General features: G+C 33.9%; 1 long non-coding RNA gene across 1 annotated transcript; it reads left to right on the forward strand.

Moving 5' to 3' along the window:
• The first annotated feature begins 201 nt into the window (after positions 1-201).
• On the forward strand, positions 202-23,829 carry LOC143233938 (uncharacterized). Its single transcript, XR_013018422.1, has 3 exons — positions 202-326; positions 12,961-13,022; positions 23,603-23,829. It is a non-coding gene; the product is annotated as an uncharacterized LOC143233938 (long non-coding RNA).
• Positions 23,830-25,425: the final 1,596 nt, after the last annotated feature.

Raw genomic sequence — 25,425 nt, forward strand, 5'->3', positions numbered from 1 at the left:
AACAATGTATTAAATAAATACAAAGAAAATAAAATCAGAGAAATTCCATTAAAAATTCCAAAAAAAATTAGTTTAAAATACGGTCATCTAAGGACTTCGCACTAGTTCATGCGGATGTTTTAAAATACGGTCATCTAAGGACTTCGCACTAGTTCATGCGGATGTTTTAAAATACGGTCGCACTAGTTCATGCGGATGTTTTAAAATACGGTCATCTAAGGACTTCGCACTAGTTCATGCGGATGTTCACCTTAAGCTGCGTATGAAACCACAATAGTTAATTTGTGCATGTATCATACTGGGGGTACGAATGGTAACTTCAAAAGGTAAGTTTTATCTTACTTACCACCAAACCTTATTCTCATTTATATATTAATTTGTTCTCTGTTTCTTTCTTTGCGTCTTTTTATGTTTATCTTTTTCTTATTTTAACTTTGGAGAGCAGTCACTTCCCACAACTGTCTACAGGCAATAAAAGGTGATATAGATATGGGACGTTGTGAGCTTGTGCTCCCACATCTCGCTTTCCTAGTTTTCTTTTGTAAGTCTAGCGAATTGGAGGTTAAAGCTGAGAGACGGTGTATCTCCACTACATTGCGTGTCCTATTTCGGGAGTCACCTCCAAATCCCAGGATACATTTCATAATTCCATGTTGTAGCTTGTACCCTGAGATCCTTGTTTTTGTTGTTTTTTTAAAAACGTGTAGCGTATTTACATTTTGTTTTAAATTTCATATAAATATGTTTTGGTTTGTGGCTTACATGTCATGGTTTGTATGTGTGTGAACCGGTGTAATGTAACATTGTAGAATTCACGACGTTTTTAAATGTGAAAAGAGAAGACATAATTATAAACGCAAGGTGCAACTCCTACAGTGGTGAATCACAAATTGTGTGAAAACGAAAATGGTGACTTAATATTGTTAATTAAGAGCTTTCTTATTGAAGAATCGGAGCTTTATTCTACAACAAGAACTAAAAATGCCGGTAAAGACTTAGTTAATCAAGAGCTTTCTTACTGAAGAATCGGAGCTTTATTCTACAACAAGAACTAAAAACACCGGAAAAGACGTAGTTAGTCAAGAGCTTTGTTACTGAAGAATCGGAGCTTTATTCTACAACAAGAACTAAAAACACAGGTAAAGACGTAGATAATCAAGAGCATTGTTATTGAAGAATCGGAGCTTTATTCTACAACAAGAACTAACAACACCGGTAAAGACGTAGTTAGTCAAGAGCTTTGTTATTGAAGAATCGGAGCCTTATTCTACAATAAGAACTAAAAACACCGGTAAAGACGTAGTTAATCAAGAGCTTTGTTATTGAAGAATCGGAGCTTTATTCTACAACAAGAACTAAAAACACCGGTAAAGACTTAGTTAATCAAGAGCTTTCTTACTGAAGAATCGGAGCTTTATTCTACAACAAGAACTAAAAACACCGGAAAAGACGTAGATAATCAAGAGATTTGTTATTGAAGAATCGGAGCTTTATTCTACAACAAGAACTAAAAATACCGGTACAGACGTAGTTAATCAAGAGCTTTGTTAGTGAAGAATCGGAGCTTTATTCTACAACAAGAACTAAAAACACCGATAAAGACGTAGATAATCAAGAGCTTTGTTACTGAAGAATCGGAGCTTTATTCTACAACAAGAACTAAAAACACAGGTAAAGACGTAGATAATCAAGAGCTTTGTTATTGAAGAATCGGAGCTTTATTCTACAACAAGAACTAAAAACACCGGTAAAGACGTAGTTAATCAAGAGCTTTGTTATTGAAGAATCGGAGCTTTATTCTACAACAAGAACTAAAAACACCGGTAAAGACGTAGTTAATCAAGAGCTTTGTTACTGAAAAATCGGAGCTTTGCTCTACAACAAGAACTAAAAACACCGGTAAAGACGTAGTTAATCAAGAGCTTTGTTATTGAACAATCGGAGCTTTACTCTACAACAAGAACTAAAAACATCAGTAAAGACGTAGATAATCAAGAGCTTTGTTACTGAAGAATCGGAGCTTTATTCTACAACAAGAACTAAAAACATCGGTAAAGACGTAGATAATCAAGAGCTTTGTTATTGAAGAATCGGAGCTTTATTCTACAACAAGAACTAAGAACACCGGTAAAGACGTAGTTAGTCAAGAGCTTTGTTATTGAAGAATCGGAGCCTTATTCTACAACAAGAACTATAAACACCGGTAAAGACGTAGTTAATCAAGAGCTTTGTTATTGAAGAATCGGAGCTTTATTCTACAACAAGAACTAAAAACACCGGTAAAGACGTAGTTAATCAAGAGCTTTGTTACTGAAGAATAGGAGCTTTACTCTACAACAAGAACTAAAATGCCGGTAAAGACGTAGATAATCAAAAGCTTTGTTATTGAAGAATCAGAGCTTTATTCTACAACAAGAACTAAAAACACAGGTAAAGACGTAGATAATCAAGAGCTTTGTTACTGAAGAATCGGAGCTTTATTCTACAACAAGAACTAAAAACACCGGAAAAGACGTAGATAATCAAGAGCTTTGTTATTGAAGAATCAGAGCTTTATTCTTCAACAAGAACTAAAAACACCGGAAAAGACGTAGATAATCAAGAGCTTTGTTATTGAAGAATCAGAGCTTTATTCTACAACAAGAACTAAAAACACCGGAAAAGACGTAGATAATCAAGAGCTTTGTTATTGAAGAATCGAAGCTTTGTTCTACAACAAGAACTAAAAACACCGGTAAAGACGTAGATAATGAAGAGCTTTGTTAGTGAAGAATCGGAGCTTTATTCTACAACAAGAACTAAAAACACCAGTTAAGACGTAGATAATCAAGAACTTTGTTACTGAAGAATCGGAGCTTTATTCTACAACAAGAACTAAAAATATCGGTACAGACGTAGTTAATCAAGAGCTTTGTTAGTGAAGAATCGGAGCTTTATTCTACAACAAGAACTAAAAACACAGGTAAAGACGTAGATAATCAAGAGCTTTGTTATTGAAGAATCGGAGCTTTATTCTACAACAAGAACTAAGAACACCGGTAAAGACCTAATTAGTCAAGAGCTTTGTTATTGAAGAATCGGAGCCTTATTCTACAATAAGAACTAAAATCACCGGTAAAGACGTAGTTAATCAAGAGCTTTGTTACTGAAGAATCGGAGCTTTACTCTACAACAAGAACTAAAAATGCCGGTAAAGACGTAGTTAGTCAAGAGCTTTGTTATTGAAGAATCGGAGCTTTATTCTACAACAAGAACTAAAAACACAGGTAAAGACGTAGTTAATTAAGAGCTTTGTTACTGAAGAATCGGAGCTTTACTCTACAACAAGAACTAAAAACATCGGTAAAGACGTAGATAATCAAGAGATTTGTTACTGAAGAATCGGAGCTTTATTCTACAACAAGAACTAAAAACATCGGTAAAGACGTAGATAATCAAGAGCTTTGTTATTGAAGAATCGGAGCTTTATTCTACAAGAAGAACTAAGAACACCGGTAAAGACGTAGTTAGTCAAGAGCTTTGTTATTGAAGAATCCGATCATTATTATACAATAAGAACTAAAAACACCGGTAAAGACGTAGTTAATCAAGAGCTTTGTTGTTGAAGAATCGAAGCTTTGTTCTACAACAAGAACTAAAAACACCGGTAAAGACGTAGATAATGAAGAGCTTTGTTAGTGAAGAATCGGAGCTTTATTCTACAACAAGAACTAAAAACACCAGTTAAGACGTAGATAATCAAGAGCTTTGTTATTGAAGAATCGGAGCTTTATTCTACAACAAGAACTAAAAACATCGGTAAAGACGTAGATGATCAATAGCTTTGTTATTGAAGAATCGGAGCTTTATTCTACAACAAGAACTAAAAACACCGGTAAAGACGTAGTTAATCAAGAGCTTTGTTATTGAAGAATCGAAGCTTTATTCTACAACAAGAACTAAAAACACCGGTAAAGACGTAGATAATCAAGAGCTTTGTTGTCGAAGAATCGGAGCTTTGTTCTACAACAAGAACTAAAACACAGGTAAAGACGTAGATAATGAAGAGCTTTGTTAGTGAAGAATCGGAGCTTTATTCTACAACAAGAACTAAAACACAGGTAAAGACGTAGATAATCAAGAGATTTGTTACTGAAGAATCGGAGCTTTATTCTACAACAAGAACTAAAAACATCGGTAAAGACGTAGATAATCAAGAGCTTTGTTATTGAAGAATCGGAGCTTTATTCTACAAGAAGAACTAAGAACACCGGTAAAGACGTAGTTAGTCAAGAGCTTTGTTATTGAAGAATCCGATCATTATTATACAATAAGAACTAAAAACACCGGTAAAGACGTAGTTAATCAAGAGCTTTGTTGTTGAAGAATCGAAGCTTTGTTCTACAACAAGAACTAAAAACACCGGTAAAGACGTAGATAATGAAGAGCTTTGTTAGTGAAGAATCGGAGCTTTATTCTACAACAAGAACTAAAAACACCGGTAAAGACGTAGATAATCAAGAGCTTTGTTATTGAAGAATCGGAGCTTTATTCTACAACAAGAACTAAAAACACCGGTAAAGACGTAGATAATCAAGAGCTTTGTTATTGAAGAATCGGAGCATTATTCTTCAACAAGAACTAAAAACATCGGTAAAGACGTAGATAATCAAGAGCTTTGTTATTGAAGAATCGGAGCTTTATTCTACAACAACAAGAACTAATCAAAACATCGGTAAAGACGTACGTATAATCAAGAGCTTTGTTATTGAAGAATCGGAGCTTTATTCTACAACAAGAACTAAAAACACCGGTAAAGACGTAGTTAATCAAGAGCTTTGTTACTGAAGAATCGGAGCTTTATTCTACAACAAGAACTAAAAACACCGGAAAAGACGTAGATAATCAAGAGATTTGTTATTGAAGAATCGGAGCTTTATTCTACAACAAGAACTAAAAATACCGGTACAGACGTAGTTAATCAAGAGCTTTGTTAGTGAAGAATCGGAGCTTTATTCTACAACAAGAACTAAAAACACCGGTAAAGACGTAGATAATCAAGAGCTTTGTTACTGAAGAATCGGAGCTTTATTCTACAACAAGAACTAAAAACACAGGTAAAGACGTAGATAATCAAGAGCTTTGTTATTGAAGAATCGGAGCTTTATTCTACAACAAGAACTAAGAACACCGGTAAAGACGTAGTTAGTCAAGAGCTTTGTTATTGAAGAATGGGAGCCTTATTCTACAATAAGAACTAAAAACACCGGTAAAGACGTAGTTAATCAAGAGCTTTGTTATTGAAGAATCGGAGCTTTATTCTACAACAAGAACTAAAAACACCGGTAAAGACGTAGTTAATCAAGAGCTTTGTTACTGAAAAATCGGAGCTTTGCTCTACAACAAGAACTAAAAATGCCGGTAAAGACGTAGTTAGTCAAGAGCTTTGTTATTGAAGAATCGGAGCTTTACTCTACAACAAGAACTAAAAACATCAGTAAAGACGTAGATAATCAAGAGCTTTGTTATTGAAGAATCGGAGCTTTATTCTACAACAAGAACTAAGAACACCGGTAAAGACGTAGTTAATCAAGAGCTTTGTTATTGAAGAATCGGAGCTTTATTCTACAATAAGAACTAAAAACACCGGTAAAGACGTAGTTAATCAAGAGCTTTGTTATTGAAGAATCGGAGCTTTATTCTACAACAAGAACTAAAAATGCCGGTAAAGGCGTAGTTAGTCAAAAGCTTTGTTATTGAAGAATCGGAGCTTTATTCTACAACAAGAACTAAAAACACAGGTAAAGACGTAGTTAATCAAGAGCGTTGTTACTGAAGAATCGGAGCTTTATTCTACAACAAGAACTAAAAACACCGGTAAAGACGTAGATAATGAAGAGCTTTGTTATTGAAGAATCGGAGCTTTATTCTACAACAAGAACTAAAAACACCGGAAAAGACGTAGATAATCAAGAGCTTTGTTATTGAAGAATCGTAGCTTTATTCTACAACAAGAACTAAAACACCGGTAAAGACGTAGTTAATCAAGAGCTTTGTTATTGAAGAATCGGAGCTTTATTCTACAACAAGAACTAAAACACCGGTAAAGACGTAGATAATCAAGAGCTTTGTTACTGAAGAATCAGAGCTTTATTCTACAACAAGAACTAAAAACACAGGTAAAGACGTAGATAATCAAGAGCTTTGTTACTGAAGAATCGGAGCTTTACTCTACAACAAGAACTAAAATGCCGGTAAAGACGTAGTTAGTCAAGAGCTTTGTTATTGAAGAATCGAGCTTTGTTCTACAACAAGAACTAAAACACAGGTAAAGACGTAGATAATGAAGAGCTTTGTTAGTGAAGAATCGGAGCTTTATTCTACAACAAGAACTAAAAACACCAGTTAAGACGTAGATAATCAAGAACTTTGTTACTGAAGAATCGGAGCTTTATTCTACAACAAGAACTAAAAACACCGGAAAAGACGTAGATAATGAAGAGATTTGTTATTGAAGAATCGGAGCTTTATTCTACAACAAGAACTAAAAATATCGGTACAGACGTAGTTAATCAAGAGCTTTGTTAGTGAAGAATCGGAGCTTTATTCTACAACAAGAACTAAAACACCGGTAAAGACGTAGATAATCAAGAGCTTTGTTACTGAAGAATCGGAGCTTTATTCTACAACAAGAACTAAAACACAGGTAAAGACGTAGATAATCAAGAGCTTTGTTATTGAAGAATCGGAGCTTTATTCTACAACAAGAACTAAGAACACCGGTAAAGACCTAATTAGTCAAGAGCTTTGTTATTGAAGAATCGGAGCCTTATTCTACAATAAGAACTAAAATCACCGGTAAAGACGTAGTTAATCAAGAGCTTTGTTATTGAAGAATCAGACTTTATTCTACAACAAGAACTAAAACACCGGTAAAGACGTAGTTAATCAAGAGCTTTGTTACTGAAGAATCGGAGCTTTACTCTACAACAAGAACTAAAATGCCGGTAAAGACGTAGTTAGTCAAGAGCTTTGTTATTGAAGAATCGGAGCTTTATTCTACAACAAGAACTAAAAACACAGGTAAAGACGTAGTTAATTAAGAGCTTTGTTACTGAAGAATCAGACTTTACTCTACAACAAGAACTAAAACATCGGTAAAGACGTAGATAATCAAGAGATTTGTTACTGAAGAATCGGAGCTTTATTCTACAACAAGAACTAAAACATCGGTAAAGACGTAGATAATCAAGAGCTTTGTTATTGAAGAATCGGACTTTATTCTACAAGAAGAACTAAGAACACCGGTAAAGACGTAGTTAGTCAAGAGCTTTGTTTTGAAGAATCCGATCATTATTATACAATAAGAACTAAAACACCGGTAAAGACGTAGTTAATCAAGAGCTTTGTTGTTGAAGAATCGAAGCTTTGTTCTACAACAAGAACTAAAAACACCGGTAAAGACGTAGATAATGAAGAGCTTTGTTAGTGAAGAATCGGAGCTTTATTCTACAACAAGAACTAAAAACACCAGTTAAGACGTAGATAATCAAGAGCTTTGTTATTGAATAATCGGAGCTTTATTCTACAACAAGAACTAAGAACACCGGTAAAGACGTAGTTAGTCAAGAGCTTTGTTATTGAAGAATCGGAGCATTATTCTACAATAAGAACTAAAAACACCGGTAAAGACGTAGTTAATCAAGAGCTTTGTTGTCGAAGAATCGAAGCTTTGTTCTACAACAAGAACTAAAAACACCGGTAAAGACGTAGATAATGAAGAGCTTTGTTAGTGAAGAATCGGAGCTTTATTCTACAACAAGTACTAAAAACACCAGTTAAGACGTAGATAATCAAGAGCTTTGTTATTGAAGAATCGGAGCTTTATTCTACAACAAGAACTAAAAACATCGGTAAAGACGTAGATAATCAAGAGCTTTGTTATTGAAGAATCGGAGCTTTATTCTACAACAAGAACTAAAAACACAGGTAAAGACGTAGTTAATCATGAGCGTTGTTGTTGAAGAATCGAGCTTTATTCTACAACAAGAACTAAAAACACAGGTAATGACGTAGTTAATGGTTAAATAAGACTGGTTTAATAATCATAAGATAAATATCCATTTACTCCAAACGTTATTTTCTTTTGGTTGGATTATTTGTGTTTTTTTTTAATTTCCCGCAAAGATATACGAGGGCTACCTGCGTTAGTCATCCCTAATTTTGCAGTGTAAGACTAGAGGGAAGGCAGCTAGTCATCATCATCATCCACCGCCAACTTGTGGGCCACTCTTTCACGAACTAATAGTGGGATTGTCCGTCACTTTATAATTCCCCTACGACTGAAAAGGCGAACATGTTTTGTGTACGGGGGATTCGAACCCGCGACCCTCGGATTACGAGTTGATTGCTTTAACTATCTGGCCATACTGAGATATAGCTTCTGCCCAAATAACAGGTATATGTTACTTCTAAATCTAGTCACTTTATAACGCCCCACGCGTGAATGAGCGAGGATGTATGGTGTGACGGGGATTCGAACCCGCGATCCCCAGATTACGAGTCAAGTGTCTTAACCACCTGGCAATGCCGTGCCCTTTCCTTTGGTAGACAAACCTGTTTCCAATCAATGTTAAGAATCTTAAGTAATTTACGTAAGTCTTTCTAGCAGAAAGTGTCATATTTTCAAAGTTAGATTACCTTAGCATTCACCGTTATTCTTTGTTTATTTTAGACAGACGTTGCTCTCGGTGGCACAGCAGCATGTTTGCAGACACCAACCACTATAAATTGAGTTTCGATACCTACTTTGAGTAAAGCACAGGTATCGTATTGTGTAGCTTTGTGCTGAACACCATACAAAGATATATCACATTGTTTTTACACAATTCCTCCAGGTAACTACACTCTGATTTTCTTGTTTTTGCTGAGAACATAAGTGTAATTTATTCGTTGCTAAATGGCCTGTGGTCAGGGCTCTTTACCTGCATTCTGTGGAACTCGATTTAGTTTCCGTCATTATGGACATGTTCGCTCTTTCAACCTGGGAGCATTATAATGTTACGGTCAATCCCACTATTCGTTGGTAAAAGAGTAACCCAAGAGTTGGCGGTGGGTGGTGATGACTAGCTGCCTCCCCTCTTGTCTTACACGGCAAAATTAAGGATGGCTAGCGCAGATAGCCTTCATGTAGCTTTGCGCGAAATTCAAAAAACAAACAAACATTTTCGTAGCTCCGATCTTATGTATAGTCTAATAAAGCTTTGGAAGGTGAATTGAGTGCTAGTTCCCAGTACGCGGAACGAATAAAATAGGCTACAAACGTGTATTCTGATTTTTAAATAGCATATGAAACTACAGCTACGGTCGTTCCAAACCAAATCTTTTAATATTTTTACTGCTTGTTTCTTTCTCTTTATCATCAAAAATCTTCTGTTTTGTTTTGTTTCTGTTTACAAAAGCAATATTTCATGATACTGGAAAAGTGTCTGAATCAAATCATTTTCGATTTTCATGTCGGTTCCAACAACCAGGATAAAAGCAAAAAAATTCTGATAGACAAACTTCCCATTACCACAGTTTCTAATGCGTTATTAGTGGACCAAGTTAGTGTTTGACATCTGTGACCTGGAACTAACGTCCTGTCTCTTTGTTTTGTTGGGAGAACTGTTTTCACGATGAACCGATCTATGAGTAACCATACATGTTAAATTAACAAGAAAATAAATAACTAATTTTGACAGACATTGCCAGTTAAAATATCATTAAATATGTGTTTTGTTTATTCTTAACCGTAAAGTTACACAATAATGTATCTGTGTTCTGCGCATCACTGGAATCGAAAGCCAGTTCTCAGAGTTATAAACCTACAAACTTACTGCTGTGCCTCTGAGAAACCATGAAAATAGATAGTTACATTTCACTAGAAGTAATTTTAAGTAAAGACATAAATTGTGATATTAATCAAAGTTCTCTTATTCTAGATGAAAATGTTTCCAACATCAAATATATAATTCAGTGAATGTGTTTTCTTTTAAAAAAACCTAGTTATGGTTGTTAATATCACATAACCACGTAGTGGCCTACTGTGTGAAACTGTGTAGGGTGACTCGAAGATACATACCCACGTAGTGGCCTACTCTGTGAAACTGTGTAGAGTGACTGGAAGAACTTGTTAATTACAAGATACGACAGAAAACAGTGGAATGATAAAAGCTGACCTTAAATGTCCAGTATGAAGTATTGGCGAGTAAGGCTTCAGTAACTGTGCGGTATAACATTGGTCTATATTAACGAGTAAGGCTTCAGTAGCTCTGCAGTATAACTTTAATCTATATTGACGAGTAAGGCTTCAGTAGCTCTGCAGTATAACTTTAATCTATATTGACGAGTAAGGCTTCAGTAGCTCTGCAGTATAACTTTAATCTATATTGACGAGTAAGGCTTCAGTAGCTCTGCAGTATAACATTGGTCTATATTGACGAGTAAGGCTTCAGTCGCTCTGCAGTATAACATTGGTCTATATTGACGAGTAAGGCTTCAGTCGCTCTGCAGTATAACATTGGTCTATATTGACGAGTAAGGCTTCAGTAGCTCTGCAGTATAACATTGGTCTATATTGATGAGTAAGGCTTCAGTAGCTCTGCAGTATAACTTTGGTCTATATTGACGAGTAAGGCTTCAGTCGCTCTGCAGTGTAGCATTGGTCTATATTGACGAGTAAGGCTTCAGTAGCTCTGCAGTGTAGCATTGGTCTATATTGACGAGTAAGGCTTCAGTAGCTCTGCAGTGTAGCATTGGTCTATATTGACGAGTAAGGCTTCAGTAGCTCTGCAGTGTAGCATTGGTCTATATTGACGAGTAAGGCTTCAGTAGCTCTGCAGTATAGCATTGGTCTATATTGACGAGTAAGGCTTCAGTAACTGTGCGGTGTAGCATTGGTCTATATTGACGAGTAAGGCTTCAGTAACTGTGCGGTGTAGCATTGGTCTATATTGACGAGTAAGGCTTCAGTAACTGTGCGGTGTAGCATTGGTCTATATTGACGAGTAAGGCTTCAGTAACTGTGCGGTGTAGCATTGGTCTATATTGACGAGTAAGGCTTCAGTAACTGTGCGGTGTAGCATTGGTCTATATTGACGAGTAAGGCTTCAGTAACTGTGCGGTGTAGCATTGGTCTATATTGACGAGTAAGGCTTCAGTAACTGTGCGGTGTAGCATTGGTCTATATTGACGAGTAAGGCTTCAGTAACTGTGCGGTGTAGCATTGGTCTATATTGACGAGTAAGGCTTCAGTAACTGTGCGGTGTAGCATTGGTCTATATTGACGAGTAAGGCTTCAGTAACTGTGCGGTGTAGCATTGGTCTATATTGACGAGTAAGGCTTCAGTAACTGTGCGGTGTAGCATTGGTCTATATTGACGAGTAAGGCTTCAGTAGCTCTGCAGTATAACTTTGGTCTATATTGACGAGTAAGGCTTCAGTAGCTCTGCAGTATAACTTTGGTCTATATTGACGAGTAAGGCTTCAGTAGCTCTGCAGTATAACTTTGGTCTATATTGACGAGTAAGGCTTCAGTAGCTCTGCAGTATAACATTGGTCTATATTGACGAGTAAGGCTTCAGTAGCTCTGCAGTATAACATTGGTCTATATTGACGAGTAAGGCTTCAGTAGCTCTGCAGTATAACATTGGTCTATATTGACGAGTAAGGCTTCAGTAGCTCTGCAGTATAACATTGGTCTATATTGACGAGTAAGGCTTCAGTAGCTCTGCAGTATAACTTTGGTCTATATTGACGAGTAAGGCTTCAGTGGCTCTGCAATATAACTTTGGTCTATATTGACGAGTAAGGCTTCAGTGGCTCTGCAATATAACTTTGGTCTATATTGACGAGTAAGGCTTCAGTAGCTCTGCAATATAACTTTGGTCTATATTGACGAGTAAGGCTTCAGTAGCTCTGCAGTGTAGCATTGGCCCTGTTAGTTTAAGTTAAATAATGATTTATTCATTTACTGAGATGAAAGCGAATTTGTACAAGTTAAGAGTGCGTAACAAGTTTTAACGTGAGGATCGAAACCCCGATAGCAAGAAGATGTGATTCCAGATATTTCTAAGTCGTTTGTATGTTTATGAAGTACGCAATTAAGTTCATACAAAGACAGTAACAACAACAGGCCTGTTGGAATTAACAACAACAACACTGTTGTCAGGCCTGTTGGAATTAACAACAACAACAACACTGTTGTTAGGCCCGTTGGAATTAACAACAACAACAACACTGTTGTTAGGCCCGTTGGAATTAACAACAACAACAACACTGTTGTTAGGCCCGTTGGAATTAACAACAACAACAACACTGTTGTTAGGCCCGTTGGAATTAACAACATCAACAACACTGTTGTTAGGCCCGTTGGAATTAACAACAACAACAACACTGTTGTTAGGCCCGTTGGAATTAACAACAACAACAACACTGTTGTTAGGCCTGTTGGAATTAACAACAACAACAACACTGTTGTTAGGCCTGTTGGAATTAACAACAACAACAACACTGTTGTTAGGCCTGTTGGAATTAACAACAACAACACTGTTGTTAGGCCTGTTGGCCTGTTGTGTAGTGTCTTTTTTTTCTTATTAAGATTGGCTGATTTTAACCATCTCTGAACATGTTGAGTTATTTGGTATTATATTATGGTCACGCCACCTATAGATACCAAAGCTTAATCATCTGTGAAAACTGCTGGTGAACTGTTGGAACTAAACCACTGACTTGCTACAAGCTATTGTAATGATAAAATCAATGAAAGCCAAGAAACTTATTATTTTGGAACTAATACACCTGAGTAAATATCTACAAAATATAAATTACGTCGCCAAATTCTCCTGTAAATATTTCAGTCGAAAGGTCATAGAATGCATTTTTATACGATAATTCTGATAAAATAAATTACTAATATGAGTTGAAATTATTTTTTTTCAGAATCTTCAAGACCTAGAAACGGAATTCTCATGGATTTTCTTTGAGAATGAAAAGCAGAACAGGTAATATAGGAGTAATTGACGCGTAATATAGGAGTAATTGCTGAATTTTACACTAACGCCATTTTTTTATTCTGTTTCTTCAAAAAGCAATATATGAATTTGTGATTTATCAAACATGCCATAAATAATCGACTTTAATTTGAGTAAAGGAAATGGTTAAAAGTTAATAAATTATTACTGTGATGTTATTGTTTGGAACATGTTAATGACCTCTGAAGTAGCTGGTAGATTCTGAGGAATGTTTCAACTGTTTGTTAACTTCTTGCACAGCTATTCGAGGGTATCTGCGCTAGCCGTCCCTAACTTACACATGATGGACTAGAGGTAAAGATGACAGTATACATCAATAACCGACAACTCTTGGGCTACTCTCCACCAACGAAAAGGTGGATTGACCGTCACATTATAAATCCCTCATGGCTGGAAGGGCAAGCATGTTCGGTGACAGGACTAGAGCTTGGAATCCGAGCAGAGCCGAAATGCGCCCTAACCACCAGACTAAAGGTAGTGAAACATACCTATTAAGTCCCCAGTAGCACAGTAATATGTCTGTAGACTTACACTGCTATAAATTGGGTTTAGATGCCCGTGGAGAGCAAAACACGGATAGCTCTTTGTATAGTATTGTTCATGAAACAGAAGAAACAAACCTATTAAAATTAGTTATATACTTGTGATATATTTATGGTGTATTATATAAATATTCATGCTTTTATATATATAGTATTTAGAAGAAGGCATAAAATTATTAAAATATTAGTGATACAATCACTAAATATTCAATGTGTTTTGACTGATAAACCCTCTTAAGGGGCGTGTTCTTGTCACATCAGTGGCGGTGCACGTGTACTAATGAAGGTTTCAAAAGATGGCAGTCTAATGCTATTCACATAACTCGAGCTATATGCAAAACTTGTACTCGTTTATTGTCGGAAGAAATTTACAATTGAATATACAACAGTTGAGATTTGAACAGCTTTCATGTTCAGCAACTATTTCGGATCGCTTGTATCTTATCTTCAACATATTTATGTTTATATCGGTAACCGCTTAGCGGGTCTTCCTTGGCAATACAGGTTTTGGGTGGAGATGTGCATGCTCTGTGTTTAACACTGGCATACAATAAAGTTAGAACACATAATTACATGTAGTGACATCTGTTGGATGTTACCTATGACCGATAATTAATTATCCAGTACGGTTTGTTTGTTTCTTTACATTTTGATATAAAGCCCTCTGAGGGGTATCTGCCCAAGTTATCTCTAATTACGAAGTGAGGCATTACAGGCAAGTCAGATAACTAACGACACCCACCGCCAACACGTAGGCCAGTCAAACTGAGTAGTGCTATTTGACCGTCTCATTCATGTCTCTGAGCCGTGATGTATATTTGCTTTAACGAGACTCTAATCACAAATTCTCATATTCGTATTAACAATGTTTTGTTACTGCTCTGCTGCTACTCTTCCGTTTTTATTTACTTTTTATTATTATTTTAATAAATAAATAATCACATTTTTATATTGATTTTCAATTGGAAACTGGAAAAAAATCGTATTTTATATAGGAACCATTTTCAACATCCAACTTTTTTTTTTAAGTTTAACAGATCCTTTCAACTGATATTAAATGGTGCAGTTTTTTTTTCTTTTCTGGTTTTGTGTTAGTGTGTTGATGTAATTTGTCAAGTTTTATTTTCATTCAAAGCCACACAATCGACTATACGCTCTGTTTATCAAGGGAATAAAGACTTGGATCTTGGTGTTTAAACTTATTTTCAGAGGACTTTATTTTAATTATTTGTACTAAACAGCATTATTATTATTATTTGAATTTCTGTTATGGAGGCCACCTACAAAATTTGTTTAATGTTTTTTATTTCATATAGTGGTCACTTTTCATCTACACACTCAAATATTACATTAAAGTGATATATCTTACCTATCTATACATAACAATGTGGATATCTATACATAACAATGTGGATCATAACATTAAAGTAATATATCTTACCTATCTATACATAACAATGTGGATCATAACATTAAAGTAATATATCTTACCTATCTATACATAACAATGTGGATCATAACATTAAAGTAATATATCTTACCTATCTATACATAACAATGTGGATATCTATAAATAACAATGTGAATATATCTATACATAACAATGTGGATCATTACATTAAAGTAATATATCTTACCTATCTATACATAACAATGTGGATATCTATACATAACAATGTGGATCATAACATTAAAGTAATATATCTTACCTATCTATACATAACAATGTGGATATATCTATACATAACAGTCTGGATCATAACATTAAAGTAATATATCTTACCTATCTATACATAACAATGTGGATATATCTATACATAACAGTCTGGATCATAACATTAAAGTAATATATCTTACCTATCTATACATAACAATGTGGATATATCTATACATAACAGTCTGGATCATAACATTAAAGTAATATATCTTACCTATCTATACATAACAATGTGGATATATCTATACATAACAGTCTGGATCATAACATTAAAGTAATATATCTTACCTATCTATACATAACAATGTGGATATATCTATACATAACAGTCTGGATCATAACATTAAAGTAATATAGGTTACCTATCTATACATAACAATGTGGATATCTATACATAACAATCTGGATCAAAAGCATGAGAATAATCATAGATTATTAATTTTACGATAACCCCAAATATTACCTACATTACTCTATATAAGTATATTAGCACTTAGACAACAAAGGTGAAACACGGTAACTCAACAGTTGACTACGTACCGCAGGTGAAACACGGTAACTCAACAGTTGACTACGTACCGCAGGTGAAACACGGTAACTCAACAGAGTTTTATTTCAGCCGCTTCAGTATTCAGTTTCGGTACAGTATTGTGTCGTGAAATCATAAAATCATTAAAAGTAAACAGCCAAGTATTATCAGACACTCAGATTAAACACCGCACATATTTTATTTATTCATAATTTTCAAAATAAAACGTATTTAAGTTTGAAATATAAATTTTAGTACAAGAGGTTCAAGTGTCTGATTTTAAAAAACAAAACAAAAAATATTAACAGAGATATTGTTCTGTTTTTATTTATGGAAAACAAAGTAAACTTCATATTTGTTTAGAACAAAATATATTTGTCCATATACTATTCCCTCTTCGGAGAATTGAACCTCGGTAGTGTAAGTCCGTAAACGTATCACTGCCTCATCGGAAGACGAAACTTTGTTTAGAATAGCTGTACTTGTACAGCTAACAATACAGCTAACATTTGTTACTGATGAAAATAAACCTGTGACGAGAGACAAATAAGAGATGTTCTGTGAACACCTCACACTACTGATCTATAAACACCAAATGTTGATAACAATGCTAGTGTCACAATGTGCCTTGTCGTTGTTTTGAATTAAGCACAAAGAGATGTTCTGTGAACACCTCACACTGCTGATCTATAAACACCAAACGTTGATAACAATGCTAGTGTCACAATCTGTCTTGTCGTTGTTTTGAATTAAGCGCAAAGCTACACAATGGGATATCTGTGCTCTGCCCATCACGTGTATCGAAACCCGGATTTTAGCGTTGTAAGTCCGCAGACATACCGCTGAGCCACTGGGGCACACACACAATCTATCTTTAGTTAAAGAACAAGTGGAAATCTGTTTGGCCTGAGTCGCACATGGAATACAGTTATTTCAGTGTTGAATCCAGTAAACAATATAATCTTTTTTCAGAGCATTTATTTCAAAATATTTCGCCCATCAGTAGCTCAGCGGTATGTCTGCGGACTTACAACGCTAAAAAACCGGATTTCGATACCCGTGGTGGGCAGAGCACAAATATTTTATTGTGTAGCTTTGTGCTTTAATTCAAACATCTCTAAAATATTTCATTATTAATTTTCAAACCATGCTAGAGTGTTATCAAACTATTTCTTTTAAGATATACAGAGGATCAAACATTGCATTCCCATGTTGAAGGGTCAGAAACTGACCCGTGGAGACAGTACATTAGTTACGTATACTCTGTTTTTCAATGATATGCTCATTTTGGTCGTAATAATACCTAAGTTGCACAACAAAAACATATTTATCAAATATCGCTTATTACTATCAGAACAGTGTTTTTGTCCAACACAACAACAATCTTGTTCCATTTTTACAAGTTAAACAGGAAATAACGTATCCGATTACAGCAATATAACACCAAGAAACAATATTGTACAACATTTAGCAAGGTTGAAATAATGTGACACTAATAAACAATACTGTACAACATTCCGCCAGATTTAAATAATGTGATACGAATAAACAATACTGTACAACATTCAGCAAGGTTGAAATAATGTGACACTAATAAACAATACTGTACAACATTCAGCAAGGTTGAAATAATGTGACACTGATAACCAATACTGTACAACATTCAGCAAGGTTGCAATAATGTGACACTGATAAACAATACTGTACAACATTCAGCAAGGTTGAAATAATGTGACACTAATAAACAATACTGTACAACATTCAGCAAGGTTGAAATAATGTGACACTGATAAACAATACTGTACAACATTCAGCAAGGTTGAAATAATTTGACACTGATAAACAATACTGTACAACTTCAGCAAGGTTGAAATAATGTGACACTGATAAACAATACTGTACAACATTCAGCAAGGTTGAAATAATTTGACACTGATAAACAATACTGTACAACATTCAGCAAGGTTGAAATAATGTGACACTAATAAACAATACTGTACAACATTCAGCAAGGTTGAAATAATGTGACACTAATAAACAATACTGTACAACATTCAGCAAGGTTGAAATAATGTGACACTAATAAACAATACTGTACAACATTCAGCAAGGTTGAAATAATGTGACACAAGTAAACAATACTGTACAACATTCAACAAGGTTGAAATAATGTGACACTGATAAACAATACTGTACAACATTCAGCAAGGTTGAAATAATGTGACACTAATAACCAATACTGTACAACATTCAGCAAGGTTGCAATAATGTGACACTGATAACCAATACTGTACAACATTCAGTAAGGTTGCAATAATGTGACACTGATAAACAATACTGTACAACATTCAGCAAGATTTAAATAATATGACATTAATAAACAATACTGCCTACGATTCCGCCAGGTTTAAATAATGTGACATTAATAAATAATACCATATACCATTCTGCCAGATATAAATAATGTGACACTGACAAACAATACTGTACAACTTTCCGCCACATTTAAATAATGTGACATTAATAAACAATACTGTACAACTTTCCCCCACATTTAAATAATGTTACACTAATAAAAATTACTGTACAACATTCAGCAAGGTTGAAATAATGTGACACTGATAAACAATACTGTACAACATTCAGCAAGGTTGCAATAATGTGACACTGATAAACAATACTGTACAACATTCAGCAAGGTTGCAATAATGTGACACTGATAAACAATACTGTACAACATTTAGCAAGGTTGCAATAATGTGACACTGATAAACAATACTGTACAACATTCAGCAAGGTTGCAATAATGTGACACTGATAAACAATACTGTACAACATTCAGAAAGGTTGAAATAATGTGACACTAGTAAACAATACTGTAGAACATTCAGCAAGGTTGAAATAATGTGACACTAGTAAACAATACTGTACAACATTCAGCAAGGTTGAAATAATGTGACACTAATAACCAATACTGTACAACATTCAGGAAGGTTGCAATAATGTGACACTGATAAACAATACTGTACAACATTCAGCAAGATTTAAATAATATGACATTAATAAACAATACTGTCTACGATTCCGCCAGGTTTAAATAATGTGACATTAATAAATAATACCATATACCATTCTGCCAGATATAAATAATGTGACATTAATAAACAATACTGTACAACTTTCCCCCACATTTAAATAATGTTACACTAATAAAAATTACTGTACACCATTACACCAGGTTTAAATTAATGTGACACTAGTAAACAATACTGCACAACTTTCCGCCACATTTAAATAATGTGACACTAATAAACAATACTCTACAACATTCAGCAAGGTTGAAATAATGTGACACTGATAAACAATACTGTACACCATTCCGCCAGATTTAAATAATGTGACACTAATAAACAATACTCTACAACATTCAGCAAGGTTGAAATAATGTGACACTAGTAAACAATACTGTACAACATTCAGCAAGGTTGAAATAATGTGACACTGATAAACAATACTGTACACCATTCCGCCAGGTTTAAATAATGTGACACTGATAAACAATACTGTATATCATTCGTCAAGATTTAAATAATGTGATATTAATAAACAATACTGTCCACGATTCCGCCAGACTTAAATAATGTGACACTAGTAAACAACACAGTACATCATTCTGCCAGGTTTAAATTAATGTGACACTAGTAAACAATACTGTACAACTTACCGCCACATTTAAATAATGTGACACTAATAAACAATACTACACACCATTCCTCCAGATTTAAATAATGTGACACTAATAAACAATACTGTACACCATTCCGTCATGTTTAAATAATGTGACACTGATAAACAATACTGTATATCATTCCTCAAGATTTAAATAATGTGATATTAATAAACAATACTGTCCACGATTCCGCCAGACTTAAATAATGTGACACTAATAAACAATACTGTACATCATTTTGCCAGGTTTAAATAATTTGACACACACACAAAAAGTACTGTACACCATTCCGCTATGTTTAAATAATGTGACACTGATAAACAATACTGTATATCATTCCTCAAGATTTAAATAATGTGATATTAATAAACAATACTGTCCACGATTCCGCTAGACTTAAATAATGTGACACTAGTAAACAATACTGTACATCATTCCGCCAGATTTTAATAATCTGATACTAATGAACAATAGTGTACACCATCCGCCAGGTTTAAATAATGTAACTTAAATAAACAATATTGTACGCCATTTCGAAAGATTAACAAAGGATAGGTAGAGATAATGTCTGAAGTAGGTCATTCTGTGTTTTCTTGGCCAAGATATAAACGTTCGAGTTGTGTAAATATGAAATAATTCGAACATTAGAAAAGATGTTTATATTAAAAACCTGTAAAGAGAAAAATAATTACTTTAAATAGTTGTTAGTATCAGTTAATTTGTTATTCAAGCTAGTGTTATGTTTTATCTAGTTATGTTATGCTCCAACTGGGTAATATGTAGACGAAACCTGTTCAGTGAAGTGTATATTTGTGACATGATTAGGTCTGAGGGAAAAGTAACTTTGTGACATGATTAGGTCTGAGGGAAAAGTAACTTTGTGATATGATTAGGTCTGAGGGAAAAGTTACTTTGTGATATGATTAGGTCTGAGGGAAAAGTAACTTTGTGACATGATTAGGTCTGAGGGAAAAGTAACTTTGTGACATGATTAGGTCTGAGGGAAAAGTAACTTTGTGACATGATTAGGTCTGAGAGAAAAGTAACTTTGTGACATGATTTGGTCTGAGGGAAAAGTAACTTTGTGATATGAGTAGGTCTGAGGGAAAAGTAACTTTGTGATATGATTAGATCTGAGGGAAAAGTTACTTTGTGATATGATTAGGTCTGAGAGAAAAGTAACTTTGTGACATGATTAGGTCTGAGGGAAAAGTAACTTTGTGACATGATTAGGTCTGAGAGAAAAGTTACTTTGTGATATGATTAGGTCTGAGAGAAAAGTAACTTTGTGACATGATTAGGTCTGAGGAAAAGTAACTTTGTGACATGATTAGGTCTGAGAGAAAAGTAACTTTGTGACATGATTAGGTCTGAGGGAAAAGTAACTTTGTGACATGATTAGGTCTGAGAGAAAAGTAACTTTGTGATATGATTAGGTCTGAGGGAAAAGTAACTTTGTGATATGATTAGGTCTGAGGAAAAGTAACTTTGTGACATGATTAGGTCTGAGGGAAAAGTAACTTTGTGACATGATTAGGTCTGAGAGAAAAGTAACTTTGTGACATGATTAGGTCTGAGGAAAAGTAACTTTGTGACATGATTAGGTCTGAGAGAAAAGTAACTTTGTGATATGATTAGGTCTGAGGGAAAAGTAACTTTGTGATATGATTAGGTCTGAGGGAAAAGTAACTTTGTGATATGATTAGGTCTGAGGGAAAAGTCCTTTACATATTCTGAAGGATAAAATGAAAGGAAAGAAAAGTGAGAGGGTAATACAGACTGGTCTGCTTCGATATATGGTAATACAGACTGGTTTGCTTTGATGGTATTAGACAATTGATAGGTTATTATAAGAAGTTTAATTGAATCGGAAAAGATGGTGGAGGAACAGAGAACAATAGAGAACCACACTATTCTCTGAGCATGATAACTGAGAAGGACTTTATGATTGATTGATAAAAATTATGTTGATACACGTGCTCGTTCCCAAGTTTCTCCAGCCCGAGTGAGTGTTTGTTGATAAAAAAAGAGAAATAAGGCTTAGTTTCAATGATCCCAGTCGCTTAATGTATTTCCTAAGACATTTGAAAGTAACTTGAACCACACCAGTAAAATCTGAAGAACGAAGAATGTTTAAATCGTCAATACACGTGCTTTACATCAGTGCACGTGGTTTACATCATTGCATTCCTTGCATAAGTGAACACTCTGGTGATTTATACATATTTTATGGAGCAGTAATTAAGGTTCTCCTATGCAGGTTTCAGATGTTGACTACCTTTCTTGCATTACGTAGTTTCTGGTCATTCGTTTGCTCTAACAAATAGTATTTGTTAATGGGTACTATACGTATGAAGGTAGCTCGTGATTTGACATATATATATGTGTGGAAATACTCTATGAAAGTAGCTCATGATTTGACATATATATGTGTGGAAATACTCTATGAAAGTAGCTCATGATTTGACATATATATGTGTAGAAATACCCTATGAAAGTAGCTCATTATTTGACATATTTATGTGTAGAAATACCCTATGAAAGTAGCTCATGATTTGACATATATATGTGTGGAAATACTCTATGAAAGTAGCTCATGATTTGATATATATGTGTAGAAATACCCTATGAAAGTAGCTCATTATTTGACATATTTATGTGTAGAAATACCCTATGAAAGTAGCTCATGATTTGACATATATATGTGTGGAAATACTCTATGAAAGTAGCTCATGATTTGACATATATATGTGTAGAAATACTCTATGAAAGTAGCTCATGATTTGACATATATATGTGTAGAAATACCCTATGAAAGTAGCTCATGATTTGACATATTTATGTGTAGAAATACCCTATGAAAGTAGCTCATTATTTGACATATATATGTGTGGAAATACCCTATAAAAGTAGCTCATGATTTGACATATATATGTGTGGAAATACCCTATAATGTATAATTACAATATATCAAAAGACTAGCGTCTGTTTAAACTTATGAAGTTTAAGCTTAGGTTTCGATGTTATTGAAAACAAAGCTGTCTGTGCTCTGCCCACCACGGGTATCTAAAACTCGATTTTTAGCGAAGCAAGCCTGCGGGCTTACCGCCGAGCCACTTGGAGAAAGGCGTATTTTAAATTGTCATTAGATGGAACGCTAGTAGTCAGTTTATTATGTCTTATATATATCTATGTCATAAACAATAGATACAAAACAGGGATGGAGGCAGAAATGACAAATACTTTATTGTTATACTACAAAATAAACTATACGTATTATGTTAATCACGGGTCTCGAAACTAGGGTTATAGCGTTATACGTCTTTAGGTTTACAACTGGGCCACTGGAAGACATGCCCAGAATTAAGGGGACTAATGTTCTATCAGTTGTGAACAGAATGTTGAAGAAACTTTGGCTGTAGAAACGTCTAGAAATAAATACATTTCTTGAATTGAGCTATTCTGTTTTGATTATGGGTGCGGAAGCTTCAATCATGTCAGTATTCTGTTTTGTTATTATTGTTTCTAATCCTATTTTTGTAAATGCGTTTTATTTGTATTTTATATTTTGTGTATTGTGTGTGTTATATTTATTTCATATTTTGTGTATTGTGTGTGTTATATGTATTTTATATTTTCTGTATTATGTGTTATATTTATTTCATATTTTGTGTATTGTGTGTGTTATATGTATTTTATATTTTGTGTATTGTGTGTGTTATATGTATTTTATATTTTGTGTATTGTGTGTGTTATATTTATTTCATATTTTGTGTATTGTGTGTGTTATATGTATTTTATATTTTGTGTATTGTGTGTGTTATATGTATTTTATATTTTGTGTATTGTGTGTGTTATATTTATTTCATATTTTGTGTATTGTGTGTGTTATATGTATTTTATATTTTGTGTATTGTGTGTGTTATATTTATTTCATATTTTGTGTATTGTGTGTGTTATATGTATTTTATATTTTGTGTATTGTGTTTGTATCTTATAAACTAGGAATTTAATTATCCTTATTTGCTTCAGAATTTTCAGCATGTTTCACAACACATTTTGGACTAATAGGCTAGAAGGAAGGAAGGAAGTCCGCCAGTCAACTTCTAATAGAACTTTCCAGTCTTTCTCATAGCAAATCCGCTGTCCCAAAGTGTGGAGGACATTTTGGCACGTACCTCGGATTCAAAGTCCAAGTTACAAAGGCCACGCCAAGTCCTTGGTTCAATTATCAGTTTTATATAATTTATAAAACAGTCGAAACTAATAATGAACGGGCAGTGTGTATTACTAATAAGTAAACAAACGTTATAATAAAATATATGGGTAAAATACGATGTTTCTTTAACGATAAAAAACTATAAAAAAATTTAGTTACGTTGTCATAAGTGATAAGAAACGATATCAAAGTTTTAGTTACGTTGTCATTAGTGATAAGAAACGATATCAAAGTTTTAGTTACGTTGTCATTAGTGATAAGAAACGATATCAAAGTTTTAGTTACGTTGTCATTAGTGATAAGAAACGATATCAAAGTTTTAGTTACGTTGTCATTTGTGATAAGAAACGATATCAAAGTTTTAGTTACGTTGTCATTAGTGATAAGAAACGATATCAAAGTTTTAGTTACTTTGTCATTAGTGATAAGAAACGATATCAAAGTTTTAGTTACGTTGTCATTAGTGATAAGAAACGATATCAAAGTTTTAGTTACGTTGTCATTAGTGATAAGAAACGATATCAAAGTTTTAGTTACGTTGTCATTTGTGATAAGAAACGATATCAAAGTTTTAGTTACTTTGTCATTAGTGATAAGAAACGATATCAGTTTTAGTTACGTTGTCAATAGTGATAAGAAACGATATCAAAGTTTTAGTTACTTTGTCATTAGTGATAAGAAACGATATCAAAGTTTCAGTTACGTTGTCAATAGTGATAAGAAACGATATCAAAGTTTTAGTTACTTTGTCAATAGTGATAAGAAACGATATCAAAGTTTTAGTTACGTTGTCATTAGTGATAAGAAACGATATCAAAGTTTTAGTTACTTTGTCATTAGTGATAAGAAACGATATCAAATTTTTAGTTACGTTGTCATTAGTGATAAGAAACGATATCAAAGTTTTAGTTACTTTGTCATTAGTGATAAGAAACGATATCAAAGTTTCAGTTACGTTGTCATTAGTGATAAGAAACGATATCAAAGTTTTAGTTACTTTGTCATTAGTGATAAGAAACGATATCAAATTTTTAGTTACCTTGTCATTAGTGATAAGAAACGATATCAAAGTTTTAGTTACTTTGTCATTAGTGATAAGAAACCATATCAAAGTTTCAGTTACGTTGTCAATAGTGATAAGAAACGATATCAAAGTTTTAGTTACTTTGTCATTAGTGATAAGAAACGATATCAAAGTTTCAGTTACTTTGTCAATAGTGATAAGAAACGATATCAAAGTTTTAGTTACTTTGTCAATAGTGATAAGAAACGATATCAAAGTTTTAGTTACGTTGTCATTAGTGATAAGAAACGATATCAAAGTTTTAGTTACTTTGTCATTAGTGATAAGAAACGATATCAAATTTTTAGTTACGTTGTCATTAGTGATAAGAAACGATATCAAAGTTTTAGTTACGTTGTCATTAGTGATAAGAAACGATATCAAAGTTTTAGTTACGTTGTCATTAGTGATAAGAAACGATATCAAAGTTTTAGTTACTTTGTCAATAGTGATAAGAAACGATATCAAAGTTTTAGTTACGTTGTCATTAGTGATAAGAAACGATATCAAAGTTTTAGTTACTTTGTCATTAGTGATAAGAAACGATATCAAATTTTTAGTTACCTTGTCATT

This window comes from Tachypleus tridentatus, chromosome 12 (genome assembly GCF_004210375.1).
Source record: "Tachypleus tridentatus isolate NWPU-2018 chromosome 12, ASM421037v1, whole genome shotgun sequence".
NCBI lineage: Eukaryota > Metazoa > Arthropoda > Merostomata > Xiphosura > Limulidae > Tachypleus > Tachypleus tridentatus.